The sequence below is a fragment of the Cryptomeria japonica genome, chromosome 10 (assembly GCF_030272615.1).
Source record: "Cryptomeria japonica chromosome 10, Sugi_1.0, whole genome shotgun sequence".
NCBI classification, from domain to species: Eukaryota; Viridiplantae; Streptophyta; class Pinopsida; order Cupressales; family Cupressaceae; genus Cryptomeria; species Cryptomeria japonica.
In genome coordinates this window covers 439,295,165-439,301,790 of record NC_081414.1, presented here as the reverse complement: position 1 = coordinate 439,301,790, position 6,626 = coordinate 439,295,165, and positions in this window count along the sequence as shown.

The window sequence follows — 6,626 nt, the reverse complement described above, 5'->3', positions numbered from 1 at the left end:
ACACATCAAGTACTCATTAACTACTCAAGAAGGGATTAATCAATCACACAAAATGCATAACACACTTAAATCAACTTAAACAAGATAAGGACATGACCCACATACCGACGTCGAAAAAGTAGCCTATTTGACGAACCAATAGGGTAAATAAAAGACTGACGACACTCACAACAAGCAAGGCTAGGGATGAGATTAGACCTTAGAACTACCTCCTCCACTTCCATTAGGTTAATTAGGTACGCTCAGACCTATGGAGCTAGGTGGAGACGATACCTTGTACCTGCAATTCCCTGCATCACCAAACCACACATACATATATATACACAAACAAGGTAAACACACTGGTGAAGAAGAATCATGACGTTCCGTGTCTCACCGAAATGAGTGACAGAAAGTTATCTCCTCGCACCCCATACACTTCCACACAACATGACGACATATACATGAAGCAACTCGCACACAAAGTAAATGTGTTAGTCCATCATTAGTAACACATAAATAAATTTAACATTTCCTCATTAATAAAATACGATGCAGAAGAAGAGTTAACAACTACTCATCAATAAGCAATAATGTATATTCAATATCTATTCCTCAATGAACTATAATGCATAATCATATTCATCAAACACACTCCAAAGCGTAATACCAGAATACACATCACAATCACAATAAATCAACCATCCACATAAGCCACTGAAAAGTCAACCTTGGTCAACAAGGCCAAAAAGGGTCTAAACAGGGTAGGGGTACTACACAACACGCTGAAAACACATAGACTAGCAACACCAACTCCCACTAAAACATTCACAACTCACCCAATTCTTAACCAAATGACATGAAACTGAAAACATATGATCACTAGGGGGTAGGCGATCAATCTCAAGACAATAAAACATGAAAAATTGACCCCAATAATTTATGCACGCATCCCAAAGCACTCAAACACATGGTACGACTAGCTAGGGTATGATTTTGCAAATATAAAATCCCAAACACCATTTTAGACTCTACAAACTCACAAAATGAGTCACCCAAACCACAAAAAAGAGATAGAAGAAATACCGGCCAAAACGAGAAGAATGACACACTGAGACTTGCAACCAAGAATCTACTTTAGCACACTCCATGACTAGCAACAAGAAGAATCATAAATCCACAGGAATCTTCACCACATTGAGTCCAATCTACTCCTTTGAATGAGAAACAATCACTCATTCAGTTAGGCGCTATCTCTCAAGAATGAAACTAACGCACTAGGAGGTTTGCATTCCTCGAAGTAAGAGTCTGACAACATTTTGGCAGCACTTCGTTATCAAAGCATTAATAGATACCAAAACAAGAGCCCAACACTCTAATTTATAGCTTTTTGTGTCTCCAAATTCAAATTTACATTCCCTCCAAATGGACGCCAAACCTAAATGCACATTCACTTCATATTATTTTCAAATTTACATTTCATTTCTCCTTTTCCCCAAATTGACCTTCACTAAGAGACAAATATACTTTATAGAAATATCAATAAAGCATAATGTGGCATCCAAAGGTGATAAAGTGCATTATATTATAAAATTAACTTATTCCTCTTTAGGCATCCAAAATGGATAAGTGAAATATATTGCAAAATTAACTTATTTCTCCCTTAGGCATCCATTATGCCTTAGCTAATATTTCACTTAATAAAATATTTTTCCTCAACAACGTATCACCCAACGTAAGAACTTGTTTACACATTTTTAAAGATTAAAATCTTTAATAAAATATTTTTAAGATGTACACCCCCAAAAAGAAGAAATAACTTAAGTCATTTAATTAATAAATGACTAGGTCCATTTGATCATATAATCAAGTTGAAGAAGCTGAATCCAATTTGCTTACCAAAAATAGAAATAAATCTCTAGATCATTATGCCAAGCTGAACTACCATAAATAGCTTGTGCTGCACTGGCTCAACCCAAAACCCTAAAAATAGTACTTATTAAAAATAGTGTCTCTAAACTCCTTTAGGGCACAAACTAGGAAGAAACTATCACTTACTAAAAATAGCATACTGCTAAAAATAGTAAGTGTGTCCAAATGCAATTTAACCACATATTGAGTAGCCATCACAATTTACTAAAAATAGTAAGTCCAGAAAAGTCTTCAGATTCATTGCATGTCACACCATCGCGAGGCTCTCTAAAAACCTAGAAAATGAAGTTGTCCTCGCTCGCACTTACTAAAATAGTAAGTTTAGAAAAGTCCTCAGATTTAGTTGCATGTCTCACCCTCGCAAAGCTCTCTAAAAACCTAGAAGGGATCCATAATCAGAACTATAAAATTCCAACATGGAAGCCACCAAAAATGTCGAAATATCCTCCTAGAAAAAGGAAACCCTAATTCTGCCTCTGACTGGCCAACGAGTCTCAAAATTGGCCAACAGATCCTAGAACAAACTAGAGCCGAAAAGTGGACATTACAATGTATTTTATTTAACTTTATGTTTGGTTGATATTACATGGTTGAGGTCAATGATAAATATATTATCATGCATAGTCCTATGTGTAAGTAATTAGTTATGTTATATAAATATATATAGTTATATTATTTGGACATTTATGTTTATTTATGGATTTAATTATTTATTTTTATTTTATTGGTTATTTGGAGTTGTGTTTGGTAGTTGCTATTCGGGTCCTCAGTGCAAAAGGAAAGGGTGGTTTTAGTTTTTGAATGTATGTAGTTTTGTAGGAATATTTTCTTCATGGTGGTTTTGTTCATGTTTTTTTTTAAAATCAGATTGTGAAATGGTGTTTGGATAATCTACATTTGGTATTGGAAGGGGGGATTTTTCTTTCGGGTTGTCAGAGATTTCTTATGGATGCTTGAGAGTGGTATTGGAGAGTTTACTTGGATTGCTTGGTATCTATGTATGCATTGGAGGAAGTTGGTTTGTTGTGGGATGATTATTGCATGAAGAATTGATCATGTCAAAATGTCTCTCTTCTTAATTCCTTGTCCAATTCTTCTTTTGTCCAACTTGGTGATTATCTCGATCCTCTTTTGTTTGTGTATTTTAATTCCAAAAAGAATAAATATTGCTTGTTTGATGTGCGAATGATGTCTTTATGGTTCTAGAATTGTTTTAGGTTTTTATTTATTTTTTGTGGTTTAGATGGTGAAGATGCTTCCATTTCGCTTCCTTAAGAAGATATTTTTGTTGTTTGGTGTCTTGTGGATTGAAATTTTGGTATTGAGTTTGTTGAATCATATTTCTAGGTAGGAAACACCTTCTTCTCAAATGGGTAAGAGTTAGATTTTGAGTTTAGAGTATTTCTAGAGTTAGTTGGTGGATTCGAGTTTGTTTCTCTGTCGTATTTTAGTCTTTGTCACATATGTTCTAGAATAGAGAATATATGCGCTATAACAAAGAACACATGAACTAAGAGAATTAGTGCATGCAGTAAAGTAAGTTGTGTATGTACTAAACTAAGTTTCCTATGTGCTAAAAGAAGTTGTATATGTGCTAAAAAAATTGGTAAAAGTGCCAGATTAAGTGTTAAAAATGCTAAAAGAATTAGTAAAAGCGCTATTTCTCAGTTTTTCATTTCTAGTTTGATTTTTGAAGTCCATATCAGTTTGGGTCAGATCAAAGGCTTATTTGGGAGTCTATACTTTTTGTGGTGGTTTTTCCAGAGGCTAATCTATTGATTTTGAGGAATCTTTGTGTCATTATCTCTTTCATATGTAATTTTTTTATCTTGGTCTATCAATTTGGTGATCTTGATGTTGCATGAGATCTATCTATTTGAGTAATATATTATGGATCAGATTTGATGATATGGTTTGGATTTTGATATAAAATCTATGTGTTGAATTTTATGTGGATTTATGAGTTCTTTCATGTTTAAGGTTAATGTTTTATCCCCAGGTTTCAGGAGTATGTTAGCGGGAGTGGCTTTCAAGTGGGATTTAGGGCCCTAAGTGGTTGCCAAGGAATCTCATTGGGAGTTTCCATAAACAAGTGATAATATTAATTAATTAATTTATGGGTTTGGGTAGTTTTCACATTAACAAGATAATTGTGTGCCTTGCTCATGGCCTAGAGTTCTAGTTTAGGCCTAGGATGAGTTTGGGAAGGCCTGATCGCATGACCGTTCTTCCTTGTCTTCATGAAAGGATGAGTCGGTTCCATATGGGTGTCACTTGCCTATCAGAGTCTAGTGAGAGACTACCAGGGAAACCCTTATTATGGCATGTGATGACACTTTCCCCTATATGTGTCCTAGGGCCTCAATCTTTGTGTCATGTGAAGCCTTTGCTGAGTCTATGTGTTGTGATGTGTAGTATTTATATATGTTCTATTTTAGTGTATGTTTATGTTGCCATGGTTGTGTAGGTGTCAGCCTAGGTCTAGAGTGTGTGTGGGGCCTTATGTCATTCTTTGGAGAACAAGGGGTGGACCTTTTTGGTTCCACATGGTTGGGTGGTTTGACGCCTTCTTCCATTGGGATTTCTTGTTGGATGTTCGTGTGTGTGAAGGATGCTTCTTCTTCTTCTCAATTTTTGTGCTATGGATTCATAGAGCATATGTGATCTTTTCTATATGTTCAAGAAATATCATTGTAATATGTAATTCAAATATTATTCATGTAAATTGTGTGTCATGATATTCTATTTGTGATGGATAATATATATTTACAATCTAAATTTGTATGAGATGTATTATGAAATGTAAGACGATTTCATGTGGTTCATTCTAAGTGTAATTTGTACCAGCTATATTTTAAGGATGTGTGAATTATCTTGTATGTTAGGAATAATAACATAGGAACATTAGATATTGATGTATAAAATGGATTTTATATCTTAGAAGTGTTAGATTTGTAGTTATTCATGATTATAATCTTAATGTTTAAATAATTAATTTCCTATGTTATGTGTAATGAAAGGCATTAGCTTAAGTAGGTTAATAACATGTAATATTATGGATGTTGCATATACCTATACTTTTGCTAGATCTAAGTAGTGACATTAAGATACCCTAGTGAATGAAGTTTAAATGTTATAAGTTAATTCCTCTTGTGCACTTAAGATTGTGTGATCATTTTAATTTAATGTATTGTTATTTATTTCTTTTAAAAAAAATTTCTCAAAGAATATCTAGTTAGATGGCTAGTTTGGTTAGATTATCTAGGGTTTTCTTGGTAGGCATTACATTTGATATCAGAGCACATGTTCATACATTGGGTAATTTGGTTTCACATGAACCCATTGTGCATATTAGTAGTGTAACATAGTTTTAACCTTTGAAACAATCTTTCCAAGTTATAGCTATAGTAGTTAGCCCTAGATCTTGACTGATAGTTGTCTTGTGACTTGTGTAGATAAGATGCCTCCTAGGTGTAGAGGTCACGGGGAAGGTAATTGTATGAGTACTCAATGGAACCCTTGTCTTGAGGTTTCCAAAGAGGCTCATCAAGAGGATCAACAACATTATCATCAGGAGGAGGAAGCCCAAGGTGAGAACCAATAGGGTAATGATAGAGTTCCTTAGTTGATTAATGCTCTACAAGAGCTTCTTGTTCATTTGTGATTGTGGTAGGAACAATTAGTAGGGAGAGTCTCAACATTTTAATTATCGAGATAGGGATGAGTACAAAAACATATAAACACACACACACACACGCACGCGCGCGCACACACACACACACACACATAGAGACACACACACACACACACACACATAGAGAGAGAGAGAGAGAGAGAGAGAGAGAGAGAGAGAGAGAGAGAGAGAGAGAGAGAGAGAGAGAGAGAGAGAGTCAATCACCTAGAAGAAGGGACATTGTGGTTCTAGATAATGATGTGATATTAGCAGGGCATATGAGGGATCTTCTTAGGTCTCAACCCCCTACATTTGATGCATCTAGTAGCAAGACATAGGCAGAGATGTGGCTTTTGGATTTGGGTAGGTATTTTCCTATGTATCCATATAGCAGTAACACCAAGGCTAGGTGCACCATCATGCATCTGTGTGGGTTTGCTTCCACTTGGTGGCGTCTAGAGGAGCATAAACTTCATCTAGATATTGCTTCCGTTTCATGGGAGGTATTCCTAGAGATTTTTCGTGCTCATTTCCTGTCAAATCACTAGAGATAGAGGGAGGTAGATGAATTCTATAACCTATGATAGTTGGCTAAGTCAGTTGAGAAATATTAGCATTTTCTTTGAACTTAAAGAGTATGCACGGATAACATATGATGAGTCCATGCTTGTGCAAAACTTTGTTAGGGACCTTAATGTCTATATCAGTAGAGGAGTTCAGGTTTTCAACCCCAAGACTATGGATGTAGCTATGGAGAAGGCCTGATTAGCTGAGGAGAATTTGTCTATGGCTCTCAGTGTTCAATCGGGTGTGCAGATTGGTAGTGCTCCAATTTCAGGTTCTGGTGCATGGGGTACTCAGTCACAGGTAGCAGGTTTTGCTAGGATCCACCCTTCATTGTTTAAGGGTGGACAAAATAAGCCAAAGAAGAATTTTCAAGGTCATAATATGCTTGTGGTGGTGGTTCTCAAACATCCCCTAAGTGATTATGAATTAGTTATTAGTAAGAGCCTATAAATACAAGGCTATTTCATTTGTAATA